The sequence below is a fragment of the Pan paniscus genome, chromosome 5 (genome assembly GCF_029289425.2).
Source record: "Pan paniscus chromosome 5, NHGRI_mPanPan1-v2.0_pri, whole genome shotgun sequence".
Taxonomy (NCBI): Eukaryota; Metazoa; Chordata; class Mammalia; order Primates; family Hominidae; genus Pan; species Pan paniscus.
Genome location: NC_073254.2, coordinates 23320000 through 23341259, shown reverse-complemented (window position 1 = coordinate 23341259; position 21260 = coordinate 23320000).

The window sequence follows — 21260 nt, the reverse complement described above, 5'->3', positions numbered from 1 at the left end:
GTTTGCCAATTTGTGTGATTTCAAGCTGCTGATGGTACCTTAACTGACTCAAAGAATTCCAGAAAATTTAATACTCGGCTCTCTTGAACCAAGGCAAACTAGCTCCAGCACTTACGGTACAGTGTGAAGAATGTGGAAGAAAGGTGTTCAACAGAGGATCTAGGACCCCAGAAAGAATCCTGACTGATTATGCCCAAGAAAATCATGCAACACTTCAATGAGGCAATGGCATTTGAACACGGTCTTTAAGAAGGGAGGAGGAAAACTGTCAGTTTATGTATAGTCCATGGCAGCTCCAGTTTACATATTGTCCGTAGAAGATTTCTACTACAATGGTAACATCAAGTAGTTATAATAAAGACTACAGGGACCACAAAGCCTAAAATATGTGATTCTTTCCAGAAAAAGTTGCCAACCCTTGCAATAATCAATGACAACAAAAATCAGTTAAACCCTTAATAGAGAAATGTCTTTGACTTTCAACACACTAATACAACTTCTTCCATCCCACTCTCTGCTGATGAGCTTGCTTGAGATTTTACTGAGACACTGAAGCAGTCAGAGCACAGTATCCTTGCTTTTCCTCCTGCTACCATGGGCAAATGATCATTGTGCCTATCTAGAGCCAACCTTTTCATTTGTATGCTACAGACCCACCCCTCAGGCTCACCTAAGGTCACTGGTCCAAGTATCCAAGCCTCTCTCTTCCCTGCATCATCGGGTTTTTCCTCTCCACTGAATCATTCTGATTAATGTACAAACATGCCATTTTTCTCATTTATTATTATTATTACTATTATTATTATTGTAAATAACATTTGACATGAGATCTACCATCTTAAATTTTTAAGTGTATAATACATTATTTTTTACTATAGTTACAATGTTGTACAGTGGATCTCTAGAGAGATTATTCATCTTGCTTGACTGAAACTAATACTGATTGATTCATAATTTTCCATTTTCTGTTCCCCACAACAATCACCTTGCTACTCTTTGATTCTATAAATTTGACTATTTTAAACACCTCATCTAAATGGCATCATGCAGTATTTGTCTTCCTGTGACTGACTTATTTCACTTAGCATAATGTCCTCAAGGTTCATCCAAGTTGTCACATTTTGCAGGATTTCCTTCCCTTTTTAAGGTTCAATGTATTCAATTGCATGTGTATACCACATTTTCTTTATCCATCCATTTGTCAACAGACATTTAGATTGTTTCCACATCTTGGTTATTGTGAATAATGCTGCAATGAACATACAAGTGCTTATATCTCTTTGACATTCTGACTTCAATTATTTTGGATAAATACCCAGAAGTGGAATTTCTGGATCATATGGTAGTTCTATTTTTTATTTTCTGATAAACCGCCATACTATTCATTCGTATCAACAGTGTGCAAGTGTTTCAATCTCTCCACATCCTTGCCAACACTTGTTTTTTTGGTTTTACTTTTGATTCTAGTTATCCTAAGAGGTGTGAGTAGATAACTCATTGTGGTTTTGATTTACATTTCCCTAATTATTAGTGACATTAAGAATTTTTATATACCTATTGGCTATTTTATGTATTCTGGAAGCATCACAATTCCTGATGTTAAAATTCATTACAAACCTATATCATTAATGAAAATGATATAGTACTGGCATAATGACAGACTTGTAGACCAACAGAACAAAATAGAACATCCAGAAAGAAAATCATGAATATATGGACAACTGGTCTTCTAAAAGGGTGCTGAGAATATAAAATGGGGAAAATCTCTTTAAAAAAGGGTGTTGGGAAAACTGGATATCAATATGCAAAAGAATGAAATTGGACTTCTGTCTTACACCATATACAAAAATCAACTCAAAATGGGTTAAAAGCTTTAAACGTAAGACTATAAATATTCTCAAAAAACATAGAATGGTCATGATATTTCTCTTGACAATAATTTCATGGATATGCCACCACAGCACAGACAGCAAATATAATAATAAACCAGTTGAACTTAGGTCAAACTAAAAAGCTTCTGTACAGTGAAAGAAACAATCAACAGAGTAAAAAGGCAATCTATGGAACTGGAGAAAATATTTGCGAACCATACATATCTGATAAGAAGTTAATCTCCAAAATATATAACAAACGCCTCCAACTCAGTAGCAAAAAATAAAACTACTAACCCAGTTAAAATCAGCTAAGGACTTGAAGCAACATTTCTCCAAAGAACATATTATACCATATTTTAAAAACAATCTGCTCCCGGCTGGGCACAGTGGCTCATGCCTGTAATCCCAGCACTTTGGGAGGCCGAGGCGGGCGGATCACGAGGTCAGGAGATCAAGACCATCCTGGCTAACACGGTGAAACCCCGTCTCTACTAAAAACACAAAATAATTAGCCGGGCGTGGTGGCAGGCACCTGTAGTCCCAGCTACTCGGGAGGCTGAGGCAGGAGAATGGCATGAACCCAGGAGGCGGAGCCTGCAGTGAGCCGAGATCGCGACACTGCACTCCAGCCTGGGTGACAGAGTTAGACTCTGTCTCAAAAAAAAAAAAAAAAAAAAAAAAAAAATCTGCTCCCAATCCCCGATTCAGCTACCACCTCTTTCTCTTATCCAGTTTCCCCAACACCTTTTATTGAAAAGACTTTCCCCATTTTATATTTTTGGCATCCTCTTAGAAAGACCCTATATTTGTGGTTTTATTTCTGGGCTTTCTATCTTATTTCATTGGTCTATATGTCTCTCTTTATGCCAGTACCATATTGTTTTGATTACTACAGGTTACTCCTCTTTTTTTTTTTTTTTTTTTTTGAGACAGAGTCTCACTCTGTTGCCCAGGCTGGAGTGCAGTGGCACAATCTCGCCTCACTGCAACCTCTGCCTCCTGGGTTCAAGCGATTCTCTTGCCTCAGCATCCTGAGTAGCTGGGACTACAGGCACATGCCACCACACCTGGCTAATTTTTGTATTTTTAGTAGAGACAGGGTTTCACTATGTTGGCCAGGCTGGTCTCAAACTCCTAACCTTGTGATCCACCTGCCTCAGCCTCCCAAAGTGCTGGGATTACAGGCGTGAGCCATCGCGCCTGGCCGGTTACTCCTCTTTTTACTTCAAATTCCTCAAAGGAGTTGTTCCTGATTTGTCTCTTGTTAATCTCTTATTGTATCCACTTCACTCAAATTTTATCACTCCATCCTTCTTACTCTACCAAAACTGCTCAAGGTCAACAATGACCTTCACATTGTAAACTCAGTAGCTAATTCTCAGCTATGCTATGGTGTGCATGTTGGTGTTCCCTTAAAATTAATATGTTAAAACCTAACCCCCAATGTAATAGTATTAAAGAGTGGGGCCTTTAGGAAGTGATTAGGTCATGAGAGCTCTGCCCTCATGGATGAGATTACTAACTGTATATAAGAAGCTTGAGGAAGCTCCAGAGCCCCGTTATACCCTTCTACTATGTGAGAACAGAGCAACAAGGCACTATCTTTGAGGCAGAGAGTGAGCTTTGCCAGACACTGAATCTGCTGGCACCTTGATCTTGGACTTCCCAGTCCCCAGAGCTGTGATACATAAATTTCTATTGCTTATGTTGCCCAGACTATGGTTTTTTGTTACAGCAGCTCAGATAAATGAAGACACTAGATGATACGGTTAATCACTTCCAATTCCTTAAAGTACTTATTCACCTGACTTCTAATTAACCATACTCATTTGATTTCCATTTTTGTCAGCATTAAGACCTCATTGACAGCATGTATTTCCACCTTCCGTGTCATAGATTAGAAAGATAAAAACTGAGGTGCACTTAACATGAAAATTATGCATTCACCCTCAAGTGAAGGCTATAAGGACATCACAACTCAGAATAAAGGTTTAGGTTTCATAGTAGTTTAAATGGATCGATATGAAGACAGAATTGACCCATTACTGGAAAATAAAAGTATGAACTTGCTAAACTTGAAAGAACTTTGGTGGCAACAACACCTAATTCCATGTTCATGTGGCGCAAGTGGTTCTGTCTCAGCAAAACAACATCATATGCCACAATAAATTGATCCTAATAATTCAAACACTACCCTGATTCCCTAAGAAATTACAAGAAGTGCCTTATGAATCCTTCTGATGCTTTTTCTTCTCTAATAAGATTATGAGTCAGTAACCTCAAAGGTAAATTTTATTTCTATTTTTAAAAATAAAGCAGATTCAGCAAGTTAATGTTTTATTTTCTCCTCTATTTTACAATTGAGATATATCTAAGCTTCAAAAGAAAACAGAAACGACTTTTACCCTGACCTCATCATATCTTCCTTATCTTCTTTTGACGTATACTCTCTATATTAATTGGTTCTTAATTAAGCTTTGTGCTTCGGGATTTGAAATAGCTTTAGAGTATTGGTAGCCAGTTTCTACTCTTGTTCTTTTTTTTTTAACAATGTTGATTGAAAATTAATTCAATGTAGAAGAAAATGACGATGTACTATGTAGCAACGTGGCCTGTGGGTGCTCAATTTAAAAATCCTGTCAATTAGGGTCGTAATTTCAACTAAAGTTTGCATATAGACACTAAAAAGGCATCATCCTAGAGCCTAAAGGCATAATCCATGCTCAGAAGAATCTCTTTTGTTAGTCAATGAAGATATTATTCTTTATTTGGAGAGAGGACAAAAATATTTGTTTCTGGCTTTGAATTTCTAGTTAAACAATATGAAATTATTGAGGGTAATTGTACCCTGCACAAGGTCTTAATGTAACATGGAGACCTGAAAAACACACACATACAACTTTCTGAATGTTCCTGTAAAGCCAGCCCCCAGCTATAGAGATCTGAAAAACATTTGATTAAGATTTAGATCTTATTGCTTTTTTCCTTACCCAGTGGGAGTCATTTTGTTTTTTGTCTGTTTAGAGCAAAGAATTCCTAGAAAACTATATTCAGATGGTTCATAACAATCAGGTGATTGTTCTTTTTCTTATTTGTAGACTTGATTTTTCTCTTTAAAAATTCATATTTATCTATTGTCTGATTATGTTCTCCATAAATCCAAATGTTACAATGATGGATAAGAGCATAATAATTCAATTGCTTTAACAATGGCTAATAGCAAATGGAAAAATATATTCTTAGCTTACTTAATGCAAATCCACAAAAGCCTTTTTAATTTTTTCCCCTATTTTCTAATATTGAAACATCATGCTGCTACATTTAACAGCAGGTAAATTGCTAAAACCTGAGCCAGCATTACCTTTGCTGAAAGTCAAATAAGGACATGTAGGAACTATATTAATTTTGAAATATAAACTCATATTTCCTTTTAAACAATATTCATAATATGTATGCCATTAACACAGAGTATTAACCAGTCTAGCACATTTGGATATTTCTGGTTCTGAGTAAGAATGAATATTTACTAAAAAAATTCTGGGAAAACTTGAATCTATTAACATCAATCATTCATGTCCCAATGTCAAAGTATTCTAGTTGCCTATCCAATGGCCCTTTTCTTCTTTTCCCCTAGCAATTGAACTGTGGACATTGTGACCAAATTGTGCACTTTGCAGCTACATTGTGGCAAATGACCAACTCCAGACCCACAGTATAGGTTATTGGTCATTCCATAGGTTCTATGAAACTGCTGATAATTCTCCTTAAAAAAGAGATCTGACACCACTGTTTCTCAAATTGTGGTTCATAGTTACTTGAGAGTCTAGGAGTTCAAATATGATTTTTTAATGTTTATTTTTTATCTTATGTTAAAAAGAATGTATACAATTTTGAAAGATGAAACCTCCATTTTGCAATGAGGTTTCTCACTTTAAAGTCATCATCAGATGGCTTTTCTTTCTGAGCCTGGATTACTCCCAAAGCAGGGTCTAATGCAAAGGTTTGCTTGCACTTGTTCACATAGGAATGTGGTCCCAGGGAGAAGTACATGCTGAAGAATAAAAGAGAGAAGAAGAGGAAAACCATCCCAAAAATGTTTTATCTGCTTAGCAAATGCTATGGGAAGCTGGTGCTTGATCTCCCGGTGAATACTGAGGAGACTTTGAAAAAACATCACAAAATTGCCTGGTCAGGAGATAAAAGAGGAGAGTAAGAGGAGTCCCACAGGTGGTAGTTTTCCCACTTTTGGATTGCACACAAATTAGTGCAAAGTGGCTTCTCAAGAACGTGTCCTGAAAAGGCATCAGAGAAGACCAGGGCAGGAGCCAAGAGGTGAGTTGAACGGCTCAAGCTGAAGCACTGGATGATTGCTAGGCTCATCAAAGCCAGTATAGTAGCTAGGTTAAGAGGTGGAGCCAGGAGAATTTTGAGGGATAAAATACAATCTACCATCTGTACCACTCAGATCCATTCGTGCACTTTATTATTCCAGTCTAGTACATTGTGATGGTGCTAGCTAGGCACAATCTCAGCAAGGATGTTGTACAACAGAGCTAGTAGAACAAGCTAGATTACTCCTGTTACATCTGAGCCTGATATTCATTACAGCTCTCCCCAGCACGTGGGGATTACAATTTGGATTACAATTCAAGATGAGATTTTGGGTGGAGACACAGCCAAACCATATCATTCTGCCCCGACCCCTCCCAAACCTCATGTCCTCACATTTCAAAACACAACCGTGCTCTCCCAACAGTCCCACAAAGTCTTAACTCATTCCAGCATTGACCCAAAAGTTAAAGTTCAAACATCACTTCCACCTATGAGCCTGTAAAATCAAAAGCAAGTTAGTTACTTCTCAGATACAATGGGGATACAGAAATTCGGTAAATACACCCATTCCAAATGGGAGAAATTGGCCAAATCAAAGGGGCTACAGGCCCCATGCGCTAATAGGGCAATCATTAAAGCTTAAAGTTCCAAAATTATCTCCTTTGACTTAATGTCTCACATCCAGGTCACACTGATGCAAGAAGTGAGCTTCCATGGCCTTGGGCAGCTCTGCCCCTGCGACTTTGCAGGGTACAGCCCTCCTTCCAGCTCCTTTCATGGGCTGGCATTGAGTGTCTGCAATTTTCCAGGCACACAGTGCAAGCTGTTGGTGGATCTATCATTCTGGGGTCTGGAGGACAGTAGACCCCTTCTCACAGCTCCAAAAGGCAGTGCCCCAGTGAGGACTCTGCATGGGGGCTCCAACCCCACATTTCCCTTCCCCACTGCCCTAGCAGAGGTTCTCATTGAGGGTTCCACTGCTGTGGCAAACTTCTGCCTGGACATCCAGGTATGTCCCTACATCCTCTGAAATCTAGGCAGAGATTCCAAAACCACAATTCTTGACTTCTGTGTACTCATAAGCTCAACACCACGTGTAAGGCACCAAAGCTTGGGGCTCACAGCCTCTGAAGCAATGGCCCGAGCTGTATGTTCGCCCCTTTTAACCATGACTGGGACAGAAGCAGCTGGGATGCAGGGCACCATGTTCCAAGGCTTCACAGAGCAGGAGGGCCCTGGGCCTGGCCCGTGAAACCATTTTTCTCCCGTAGGCATCTAGGCCTGTGATGGGAGGGTCTGCACTGAAGGTCTCTGACATGCCCTGGTGACATTTTCCCCCATTGTCTTGGTGATTAACATTCAGCTCCTTGTTACTTATGCAAATTTCTGCAGCAGGCTTGAGTTTCTCCCCAGAAAATGGGTTTTTATTTTCTATTGCATTTGTTAGGCTGCAAATTTTCCAAAGTTTTATGCTCTAATTCCTCTTGAATGCTTTGCTGCTTAGAAATTTCTTCTGCCAAATACCCTAAATCATCTCTCTCAATTTCAAAGTTCCACAGATCTCTAGGTCAGGGGAAGAATGCCACCAGTCTCTTTGCTAAAGCATAGCAAGAGTCACCTTTATTCCAGTTCCCAACAAGTTCCTCATCTCCATCTGAGACCACCTCAGCCTGAACTTAATTGTCCATATCTCTACCAGCATTTTGGTCAAAGCCATTCAACAAGTCTCTAGGAAGTTCCAAACTTTCCCACATTTTCCTGTCTTCTTCTTCTGAGCCCTCATCTCCTGGTTAACTGGCTGTTAACCAGTTCCAAAGTCACTTCCACAATTTTGAGTATCTTTATAGCAGTGCCCCACTACCTGCTACCAAACTACTGTATTAGTCTGTTCCCATGCTACCATAAAGAAATACCCAAGACTGGGTAATTTATAAAGAAAATAGATTTAGTTGACTCACAGTTCCACATGGCTGGGGAGCCCTCAGAAAACTTAACAATCATGGTGAAAGGCACCTCTTCACAGGGCAGCAGGAAAGGGAAGTGCAGAGATAAGGGGGAGAAAGTCCCTCATGAGAACTCACTCACTATCATCAGAACAGCATGGGGGAAGTGCCCACATGTTCTAATCATCTACCACAAGGTCCCTCCCCCAACACGTGGGGATTACAATTTGGATTACAATTCAAGATGAGATTTTGGATGGGGACACAGCCAAACCATATTACCACCTGAGCTCCATCTCCTTTCAGATCAGCGGCAGCCTCAGATTCTCACAGGAGCGCAAACCCTATTGTGAACTGCACATGCAAGGAATCTAGGTTGTTCACTTCTATGAGTATCTAACTAATGCCTGATGATCTGAGGTGGAACAGTTTCATCCTAAAACCATCCTGCCACCCTCTTCCCCTGTCCATTAAAAAATTATCTTCCATGAAACCAGTCCTTGTTGCCAAAAAGGCTGGATACCACTTAGACAAAATGGAACAATCTTCTGAAAAAAACACAAATGGTTACAAGAAACAATTTGAAATAATTTGAATAGCTCTTTAACTATTAAGAAAATTGAAATTGTAATTTTTAAAAATTCCCAAAACATAAATCTCCAGACTTCAATGAATTTACTGGAGAAGACTACCAAATGTTTAAAGAAAATTAATGCCAATTCTAAACAATAGCTTTCAGAAAAATAGAAAGGAGAGAACACTTCTCAATTCATTCCATAAAGCTAGTATTACCACCAAAACCAGATAAAGACAGTACAAACAGAAAACTACAGATCAATATCCCTCATTAATACAGACACAACAATAATTAGCAAAATCTTACCAAATAAATTCAGCAACATATGAAAAGAATTATGCACCATGACTACGTGTGGTTTATGGTAAGAACACAAGGCTGGTTCAGCAATCAAAAATCACTGTAGCCCACCATGTTAATACACTAAAGAAGGAAAATAAACATGAATTTTGACAAAATGTAACACCTATTTCGAAGAAAAGAAAGCTGTCAGAAAAATCGAAATACAGAGAAACTTCCTTGACTTAATAAGGAGTACCTGCAAAAAACCCTACAGTTAGCATTATACTTAAGAGTGAAAGATTGAATTTTCTCCCTGTGACTAGGAAGAAGGCAAGAGTGTCCACTCTCACTACTGTTAATCAAAACAATGCTGGAAGTTTTAGCTAGTTCAAGAAAGCAATAGAAAGTGTTCACATTGGATAGGGAGAAATAAAACAGTCCTTATTTGCAAATGACATAATCATCTAAATAAAAAATCCCCAAAAATAAAAAAAACCCAAAATGAACAAAAACAAAAAATACCAATAAAAGAATTCTGGAACTTATAAGTAAGCTCATGAAGGTTTCAGGATATGAGATAAATATACAAAAATCCATTGTATTTCTATACATTAGCCATTAACACAAATATTTAAAATATAGGATAATTTACGGTACAACTTAAAATTGCTCAAAGAAATAAATATATGTGTTAATCTAATAAAACATGTATAAGATTTGTATGTTGAAAACAAAAGACCAATAGAGGAAACCAAAGAAAATTGAAATAAATGCATAGCTATAGCATGTTCATGGGATGAAGCACTAAACATAGCAAAGGTGTCAATTCTTTCTAAATCAATAAGCAATCTTACCAAGATCCCAGCAAGGTGTTTTTACAGATATAGACAAGTTGATTTTTAAATGTGCATAGAAAGGCAAAAGAATCAAGAAAGCTAAAATCATTTTGAATTAAAAATTGATCTACTAGATGTTAAGACTTATAGCTTCAATAATTTAGATGATGTGGTACTGGCAAAACATAGACACAAAAACCAGTGGAATAGAACAGAGATCCCAGAAATAGACCCACACGAATATGCCCAATTAATTTTTGACAAAGAGGCAAAAGCAATTCAATAGAGGAAAGGTAGCATTTTTGACAAATGATGCTGGAGCAATTGGATATTCAGAGGCAAAAGAGAGGAGAGGAAGAGAGAGAGAGACAGAGAGAGCCCAAACCCAAGTCTCATATCCTATAAACTCAAAATAGATTGGATCATGGACTTAATTGTAAAAAGTAAAACTGTAACACTTTGAGAAAACAGTAGGAGAAAATCTTCAGTATCTAAGGCTAAGTAAAGAGTTCTGAGATTTTACACTAAAATCATCATCCAAAAATAGAAAAAAAATTGACAAATTGGACTTTCATCAAAATTAAAAACTTCTATACTGCAAAATGCCCTGTTACAAGGACAAAATGACAAATTACAGACTGGAAGAAAATATTTGCAAGCCACATATTTGACAAAGGACTAGAAAATATTAAAACTCTCAAATTTAACAGTAGAAATAAAAAACAACAATTCAATTATAAAGTGGGTAAGAGAGATAAGGAGATATGTCATTAAAGAGAATACACAGATGGCAAATAAGCCCAAGAAAAGATGTTCAATATTATTAGTCCTTTGGAAAATTTAAATTAAAATCATAATGATATATCTAATTTATCAGAAAGGTTAAAAAAAAAAGTTACAAGACAAAATGCTGGGAGGAATGCAGAGAAACCACCAAATCACACCTACCATGTAGGTGGGAACATGAAATGGTCCACCCACTCTGGAAAACTGCTTGTAGGTTCTGAAAAATCTATACATGCAACAACTCTCCTACAACCTAGCAATTATTCTCCTGGACATTTCTCTCAGAGAAATAAAAACATGTTCACCCAAAGACATGAGCACAATTGTTCATAACAGCTTTATATGCAATAGCCTGGAAACAACTCAGATGTTCTTCATGAAGCAGTGGTTGAACTATGTAATATTCATACCATGTATTGCACACTCAGCAATAAAAAGGAATAAACTACTGATACATGCCACAGTCTGGATGAATCTCCAAATAATTAGATGGAGTAAAAAGGCCAATCCAAAAAGTTACACCCTATATGATTCAAGTTGTACAACATTTTTGAAATGAAAATATTATAGATATAAACATAGTATTTAGGCTGCCTCGAATTAAGGAGGGAATGCAGGCAGGAGGGAAAGGCAGGTAGCAATAAAAATGCATGAGAGATGTTTGTGGTAATGGGAATGTTCTCTATCTTGCGTGCATCATGTGTGAATATCCTGAGAGTGAGCGTGTATTACAGTGTCATAAGATGTTACCATTGGGGGAAGCTGAGTACACAGTATTGTGATCTCTGCATATTACATCTTATACTGTGTGTGAATTTGCAATTACCTAAAAATTAAAAATTAATTCATAAGTTATGTGGTAGCAGTAATCCCATTATTTTCTTCAACCTGTGTCTAAATCCAGGTATAATTATTTTTATATGCTGCTTAAGTAATAGCTAAATAGTGTGATGTTTATTACTTCCAGAATGTATTACACTGCATCGTGAAAGAGTTTGAAATTATTTTCAGGTGAAGAACAAAAGAAACAATCAAACCTCAAACTGTTGCCTTATTATTTTCTTTTTGCTGATTTTATACTAAACTATTTTAAAATATCCTTCTGTACTATTTTCTAATTGTAATTTTGTATTTAATTCATAATCCAAGGGTCTTTTAATTATACTGATATGTTTCATTTCATTCTAATGATTAAGAATGGGAATAAATGACAGTATAAATTTTTTCACCAGATTTAATGGAACGCAATGGAATTAAATGACATTAAGTTTTACTCATGGCAGAATTGACTAAGTCTTCCACTTTTCTTCCAATGCTAAAATATAATTGAAACAGTAGAAAAATGGCAATACATTCATTGATGCTTGGTAAGATCAACCACATTTCATCAGTGAAATACATTATCACATTATCTACGAAACACATTGGGCTTTACTCAATACAAGGGTAGCTTTAAGCTTTTCAGCTTGGGATGGGATTTGTAGTTATTGTTTTTATTTGTTGGCAGTTAACACAAAAAAGTCAAGGACTTAAGAAGTAGGGCTTTTTCCTTAGTAATAGAGCATTAATTTAAGATTCCAAAGTGACTAAGTGATCCATGGTTACTTAAAGGATATTTATCAAGCATATGTCCATGTTTCCAATTCTCCCCATGAAGTTAAGAGTGAAATAGCTGTAACCTCTCAGGAACTCCAAACAAAGATGTTCCAGACTCAGCTGTACCATATAGGAGACTCGAATGAGTTATCATGAAATCTCATTGCTCAGTCAGGCACCCTCTTAACACTGCAAGATTACTTAGAGAATCCTGTAAATTTTAGTCATGTGGCTCAGAGAGTATTGCCCAGTGGTTCAAAGTAGACCTATTGGAGGGTAGTTCATGGTTTATGGATCAGGGAAGAGGTTAGGGAAGTCATAATTTACCTCTATGCCCTGCAAAGAAACCAGTGTTAGAATCCAGTCATTTGAAGTTAATGCATGATCACTTAAAAAAAAAAGAATGGTAAAAAATTGAAGCATAAGAAGAATAAAAGGAAAGGTAAGAAAAAGAGCAGAGACAGCCAATCAAGATCAATAATCATTGACCTCTGTTTTAGCAAATTTAAAGAGTAAACATAATCCTAGTTCTTCTGATTTACTTAGTTATGTTGAAGTTACTCTAATGGACATTTAAAAATATTTGTCTTCACAAATATGCTTAGCCAGCCCTTTTAACAAGCTTCTTGGGCTTTTGTCAATCAATTGGATATGTAGTATTTTTTTCACCATTTTGTACAAAGTAACACATAAATTCATGTCCAGTGTTTAGACCGACTGCAGTAGCATTTATGATACAGCAAATTTATGGATAATTCTATTTGCAACCCAATGTTACATTTATAATCAATACCTTTAACCTCAAATTCCATCCTCCACTCATTAAAAATTTCAGAAAAGTCAAAATGAGCCCCTTTTCAGAAAAACACTGGAGACTTTGTTGTAATGAAACATCTCCCAAGTCCATCATATACTCACACATCATAAACTTATTCTGTGTATGCCGCAGACAAACTTTTTCAAATAACTCTAAAATGAGGGACCAGAGCACATAGATTATGAAGTTTCAAAAAGTGGAATGTGATTTACACTCTTTCATTATTTTCTCAAATTAGAGTTTAGTTGCCATGATTCTGGGAGTTGACTGGAGCCAAATACCTATGAAGGGAAAGAATATAATTTTTCCAATATCTGGGGATTGCCATATTCCGTCAATGTAATTTAGCATGTTCAGTAAATCCTTATATAATTTTTAGAAAAAAATTAAAAATCACCTAAATGTCTAAAAGCCTGAATAATAAATTTTAAAAATCATTATTTTTTTGCTGCAAATATGAAACACCTACATCAAACATTGTGCAAGGCATGTAAGCCAAGATTACCAATTTGTAAGATTACCACTTGATTCCCAAACCTGTTTCTAGCCCTGTGTTTCCCATTTCTATGAATGCAATGTTACCTTCACTCTCCCAGGCATAGAGATTAATACCGAAATGCCTTTTAGCTTCTCCCTCCAACCTTCTCTGTAACATCCTCCCTTCTTTTGGCTGTTCACTACTGATTCCTCTGACGTTGGTCCGGTATCTGTTTTTCCTATTCAAGTTCTCATTTTCTCACACCTGAGTGATTGTGGAATTCCCCACACTTCTCACCTAGGAGCTTCCTCTTCTCTTAGTCCATGTTAGGCACCCATGTAAGATTAATCTTCTTGTACCATCTACTGTATCATAATCCTCTCCTGCTTCAAAACCTTCTATAACTCCCTTACTGCACAGAAAATTCAAGTTTAATTGCTCAGCCTGACATTCAAGGCCTCATGTGATCTGAATTTCCTCCCAAGGACCCCTCCTGTCCACCTTTGAGCTGTAACTCCTAGGATGATTTCCCACGACAAATGTTTTCTCAAACACATTTGTGTGCAATTTCCTATTTCCTACAGCTGTAGATAATTTCTCCCTGCTCTGGTGCTCTACCTGCATCCCCCAATAGCAGTAATACTTTATTTGTACATGTGCTTTCTTTTCCTTTTTTTTTTTCTTTTTCTCGAGATGGAATCTCACTCTGTTGCCCAGGCTGGAGCACAGTGGCACGATCTCGGCTCACTGCAACCTCCGCCTCCCAAGTTCAAGCAATTCTTCCCCTTTAGCCTCCTGAGTAGCTGGGACTACAGGCACGCGCCACCACACCTGGCTAATTTTTGTATTTTCAGTGGAGACGGGATTTCACCATGTTGGCCAGGCTGATCTCAAACGCCTGACCTCGTGATCCACCCACCTCAGCCTCCCAAAGTACGGGGATTACAGGCGTGAGCCACCACGCCAAGCCGCTTTCTTTTTCGTGATAGACTATATGTTCTGTGATGTTAGGTACCATGTCATATCCATCATGGTGTGATTCACCATATCTGACAAGTGATGGGGTAGACATAAGTGAGTATTTATTGGATAGACTGACATATTCTTCTTGAGAAACAAATTTTTAATATAAATACTTGCAAATAAAAGGGCCCCCTAGTTTTCCATTACAATTTGTGCACATTTCTTACATTTTATTGGTAAGATAAATGTAGATAGATCCAATAGATGAGTTTTAAAGCCATCTTTTCTGAATCTGCGGTCCTTCATTGCAGTGCTGCACAGATTAGTTAATAGGTTTCAGTTCCTTGGTTAAAAAAAAATTCTGAAAATTGCTTGTTGTTATGTTTTAAAGAATTTTGCAATCTATTTTCAACAAAAACATAAATCTAGTAAATAAAATGGTGATGAAATAATGAGAACAATGATCTTTAAAGGATTCTTTTTTCTATTTTAAATGCCACCTCAGAGGCTGATGCATGGTTTTATTTTTTCACCCAGTGCGAAGAGAAGGCTTTTAAAAAAAAATTCTTTGTCTGGATTGAAGTAAAAGAACTATAAAAGACCTTAAAATAAAGTCACTTGGGTAATCCCCCTGCCTTGGGAGGACTATATATAAACCCAACTGGAAAGAGAGATATATTTTCAAAATTGGGAAGGGTAAATATAAACCTGAACTTGATGTTAACTTTCCTTTGATTCAACCAGGTGTTTAAACATCCTTGAAAGGTAAAAGTTTCTTTTTCCTCCTTAAATACTCTGCACTTCAGTCATTTGCATTGAATGTTTATAATCTGCTGTGAATTATTTCTCTCATCAGTGCTAGAACTAAGAAATGTCCTGTTTTAATAGAATCCATTCCAAAGTAACACAAACTTACATAACACTTGAATTACAAAAGAACTCACCACAATGTGCTTTCAAATAATCAGTTTCCTTAGTGCATTTAAAATATCATTCAATTTATAACTTCTCAGAAACATATTTGTTACGCAAATTGAGGTTTATCTATACTTTGAATGTTAGGTTACATGGAACCTATGTAAAATGAATAAAAATATTTTAAAACTGCACCATGATTTCAGCATATATAATAAAAGCTCTGAAGTTGGAATCTTTTGAAATTAAGAGGCAGGTGACTAATAGTTATTTGAGAATTTACTGTGTTGGGTGCTATAATATGTTGATGATATGTTAGTTACTATTATACCAGGCAATCAATAGACTTATCAGATTGAAACTATAGGCATCCTATTCAGCTATCTTTATACAAAAACCAAGTAGTGCAACATTATATGATTGTAATATTTTGGTAAAGACTTTGAAGCAATTGTTATGTTTTATTAAAATCTTTCACCCTACTGAAGTATTTTTCTATTCAAATAAACCATTTAATATAATGTGGACAATAATGAAAACTTCCTTTCTCTCTCTAAATGTAAAATAGTGGAACATCCATTTTAATTGTCATATATAAACACAAAAATTAAATGCCACTGAATACTTATAGCATAGCTTGTATCCTATCCCCTTCTCATCAGAAATTGTGGCAGTGTATCTGCATGTGGCATTGATTTCTGAATAAGCAGCCAAGTTGAGGTGTGATCAGTTATACAGACAAGCTCACTGCACTTTCTTATATCTGAAACATCCCTGGAGGCCCTTACAATTTCTCAATGTCATAGACTTTAATCTTCATGGATCTTAAGTCCAAAATTAGAAAACACAGAATATCATGATTGCCTACAATATGAAATATTCACAAGTATAAGTAAAACCCATTTTCTTTATATAAAAAAGCACTTTATATTGAAGTGCATGATCAACCACCTTCTCTACAGTAACTTGCTTTTAAAAAATGAACAAATACAAAACAAATTTAAATTTTCTATCTAAACTTCTTGAAACCACACCTCACAACTATTATTCCAATGGATGTTATTTGTTTCCATTTGATTGTTTACAGCTCAACCATACTTTTAATAGCTCCCTGTATTGTAAATTCTGAAAGTTCCTGTACTGCCTTGACATCTGTGAGCCTTGCAAGGCTTCAAAGGCCTCACTATGAATTTCTCTGCTCTCATCAGATATGCAACCTCTGCCCTCAAAAGGAAAGTCTCCCCGCCTAGCTAGTCCCCCTATCTGCTGGGCCAGTTGCTCGCCACATGGTCCCCCACACAACAGGTTTCACTTCCCTGCCAGCCCATGAAATTATTCAAACAAGCCAATCACATCCTTCCATAGGAACCAGGGGTCACCTCACCCTCTTGTTACTACAAAGCCTACACTCCTACGCCCTTTGGGGTTCACTCTCCTCCTGAGCCCATCCTCATGTGACTCTGCATGGAGCACAGTGTCATCTTCCCCTGCACTGCAAATATGTATGGCTAATAAGCTGCTGTCAATCTCATGGTTCCCAAGTTGGGTGTTATGTATTTGGTCGTCTTGTAATTGGAATTGGGGGTTTCTCCTTCACCAACAGGGTGAATAGAAGGTATAGAAATACTCTTCTAATTTTTAAAATTCAGAGTTAGTAGGTGAACATGTCATGGAAAGGATTTTATGTTTTACAGCCCTGCCACACCCATGCTGCTGGATGAAGAAGGCAGGAATAATGTGAGGTAGAAACCAGCTCTGTGCCTATGTTTGGGTGTAACCAGGCTGTGTGGGACACAAGAATGAAGGGAACTAGGACAAAGAAAGACCGAGGAACATGGCAGCATCTCTGACATTGTTCTACACTGGGATAAGTTTTCTCTTCTCACCAAAAATTATACTGAGAGTCTAGGAGATATTTCAAACATTTAGAAAATGAGACTGAATATTTCACAAATCTCATTAGATGTCTCTCTTACTATTTTAACTTAGGTTACCCAGAAACCCAGAGATTAGGACTCTAGAGTCAGTGCTTCATTTGGGAGGTGAAGAAATGGGATGAGGGTTAGCAGGAGGTAATTACAGTGTTTTATCAAGCAAGATGTCACTATAGATATTTGGAGCTTATTTCCACTGGGAGACTCTGAAAGACAGTGTATACATTCACCTCAGAGAAATCTCAGTCAAGATGGAGGGAGATGGGTTCCACAATCCTGAGATGGCTGAACTCAATAAGAATTAATTTTCAGCTACCCTTATCCTCCCTACATAAGGATCACCCTCTTTCAAACAGCACACAGAACCCCTGTCCCCCGACATCAGTCTCTATTGCTTGTCCAGCTTTATTTAATTTATATTTCTTATCATCTCCACAAATACTAGAATATTCTTTTTCAGTTGCCTGTATCATCAACAGGGAAGATCCAAATGACTGGAGACTTGTTTTGTTCACTTCTGTAACACCAGGGAACAACCTAGTACATTGTAGGCACCCATTAAAGAATGAATGAATCAATGAATGAATGAATGAATGAATACATAAATTCCATGGGGGAAAGTTCTTTGAGCAGTGAGATTTAACACTGGGGCAAGAGGACCAAACTCCTACTGGTGGGCTACAAGAAAAGGTTAGGGCTGAATGTGGGGCCAAAGCAGGCACACATGGTTCCCCAAAGGTGCAAAACAACTGAGAGAAGCAATGGACTCAGCGACTCTTCTCCAACATCACTCCTTTGTGCGACCGGCCCATGGGAAGCTAAGATGAGTCCTTCTCATTTGTCTTACCAGCATCGCTTTTTTGAAAGTAATCCCATATCACTCCTCGACATGTTTGTAGTAGCACAGTCTATGCTATGTGGGTCTTTGCTGCACAAAACTATTTTCCCCACTAAAATGTAAGTTCTTGAAAGAGGAAATTGTGTCCAATCCACATGTGTACTCCAGTCAGAGGTGGGCAATCACGGCTTCTTAAAAAATGAATGAATTCATGATCTATTAGTTATTATTCATTGCATGTTTAATGGTGTGGCTTTCAGGAATAGGGTAGGTGGTCATTCTGATCTGTAAAGCAAGGATTTTCACCCATCCCTCATGCATGCAGGTAAAAGGAGCTCCCTTTGGCATTTGAGTCAATACTATTCAACTTTCTGTGCTGTCTTATTTGGCACCATATTTTCTAAGACGAAAGCTATTATAGACCTTGGTTTCTATGTTGCTTTGCTTGTGGTTTTTCTCCTCTTCCCCAGCCTGCTAATGTCTCGGTCCCTCTTGAGGACTCTTGTTCCATTGTTAGCCTCTTAGGTGTTGGTGTTCTTCAGATCCTTCCCTGCACCACATTCCATTCTTACTGTAGATATTCTCTTCGAACTATCTTATCATTTCCAAGCCTGTATTCATCACACAGTCTCCTGAAGCCCAGGTATTTTACTTCAGATCTGATCTTTCTTCTGAGCATCCAATCTGCTTACTAACCAGCTAATTGAAAATCTCTGCTGGGCATCACATGAGCCCCTCAAACTCAGCAGATGCAAAACTGGGCTCATCATCTTTCTCCCTACACCTGCTCTTTTGCACGTATTTCCTATTTTCAGGAATAGTAAAAATATTCAACCACATTTATCCAAGCTGGAAATTCTATCATCATTATTGAGTCTTTCTTTTCATTCATGCACTCATTTACGGTGAAACAGCAAGTTCAGTCTTCACCTTTTGATCTTTCTCAAGTCTTCCCATGTCTCTTCATTCTCCACTGCCCCTTCCCTATCAAGGTGGCATTGCCCTTCCTCTGGGTTGCTGCACCAGGCTTCTAATTAGTCTCTCTGTCTCCAGTTTTACCCCCTCCCATACATTCCCTGTGCTATCACAAGAGTAATCTTTCTAGGACAAAAGTACCATGTTTTACTCCTCTGCTTAACATCTTTCAGTGATTTCTCATTGCTCCTAAATAAATCCAGAGTTTTATCATTGCATATAATACTTCAAATAGATACTATAATTTCAGTTCCAGCCTTGTCTATCATTTCTTTCTGAGAATTTTATTTTCCAGTTATATGGCACCTTTTTCAGTTTCTCTATGTGTTATGCTTTTTTCTTATTTCTGCAACATTTTGAGTAAGCTGTTACCTTTGCTTAAAAATTTATTGCTTCCTCTTTCTCCTTGTCTGTTATTCATTTTTCTGGTCTCAAATTAGATGCAGTTTCCACAGGCAGTCTTTGCCGACCCCCATAAATCCAAATTAGGTTCCTCTTTTATATGTTTTCAAAGCTTACCCTATCGAAGCCCTGTCTTGCAATTGTCTGTCAATATTCTCTCTTAAACTAAAAGACATGTGAGACAGAGGAGGTATCTAATCCTTTTGATTAAAAAATCTATCACAATGCCTAGCACATAACTAGTAATCAATAAATATTTATTGAATGAACTAAGGAACTACTAGTAAAGTTGATTGGTCACCCCTGAAGTACATTCAGAAAACAGGCATAGAAATATCCTAGGAAAAAAATTAAAACTTCCATAAATAATTATCAGAAATTATTTTTATCATGCTACCTATTGCTATTCAAGCCACTAATTATGTCTATGAATGATAAGTACCCCAAAGTGTTCTGTTTGATATTCTTCACACTTTTTAGTTGGCTAATCAATATAAATGCTGCACTCAGCAAATCCTAAGCAAATAGGGTGAAGATTTATAGATTTAGGTTGATTTTCATACAAATTTGTAAATATGCCTACTGAGGCCTATGAATAATTGACAAATCTTTGGGTAAATATATCTATAAATTCCGATCTCCCCACACTTTGAAAGAATGTTTCTATAGCTTTTTGCAAGTATTGCAAAGCTGAATGATTTGATAGGCATAATACCAGAGCTGGCTGCTGGAATTTTCAAGTATGTTTACCAGGAGAAAAAAAGTGTGTGCGTGTGTGTGTGTATGTACACGTGTGGATGCATATATTTGTATATATACACATGCATTAAACACATTTTTCAGATTGTAATTACTAAGTTTGTTCCTAAGGAAAGTGTGTGTTCTAGAATAAGGAGGATAGTTCTTCCTGAATGCAATGATTCAAATGCAGTAAGCCACATATATTACCTCTGCTACCTTTTCATCCCTAAAACCTGATTCAGTGAAAATAGTGTTAAGCAGTTGGTCACTGGTGTTTCTCATAGAATCAAGGTTCTATTTGGTGGATGTTTTCACAATTTGCATAAAATTAATCTAACCTGGAAACCAATTTTCTGTGTCTAGCTCAAAACTAATAATGAAGTGTAGTATTTGCTGAGCACCACCTAGCACTTTCATTTTTTTCCCCACAAGTTAAAAATGATCAGTGACAAGATAACAAGGTGTAAATTAAAATTTTTCTCAGAAAAGGTTTTGGGAAAATCCTTTAGAATGGCCTACATTTTTCTGGTTTTGAGACGACCCCAGGTAGTTCCTTTTTCTTTTTTTTGAGACGGAGTCTTGCTCCATCGCCCAGACTGGGGTGCAGTGGTGCGATCTTGGCTCACTGCAACCTCCGCCTCCTGGGTTCAAGCAATTCTTGTATCTCAGCCTCCCCAGTAGCTGGGACTAAAGGCACCTGCCACAGCTCCCAGCTAATTTTTGTATTCTTAGTAGAGACGGGGTTTCACCTTGTTGGTCAGGCTGGTCTGGAACTCCTGATCTCAGGTGATGCACCCATCTTGGCCTCCCGAAGTGCTGGAATTACAGGCGTGAGCACAAAATTGTTGAGAATCTCTAAGGCAATTTATAAGAAAAAATTCATCTTGAAATTCATCATCTGGAAATTTACCTTCTTTTGTAAATATGTGGTAGGCTACATTTTTCAGAGACAAAGGTGGTATCAAGAAATC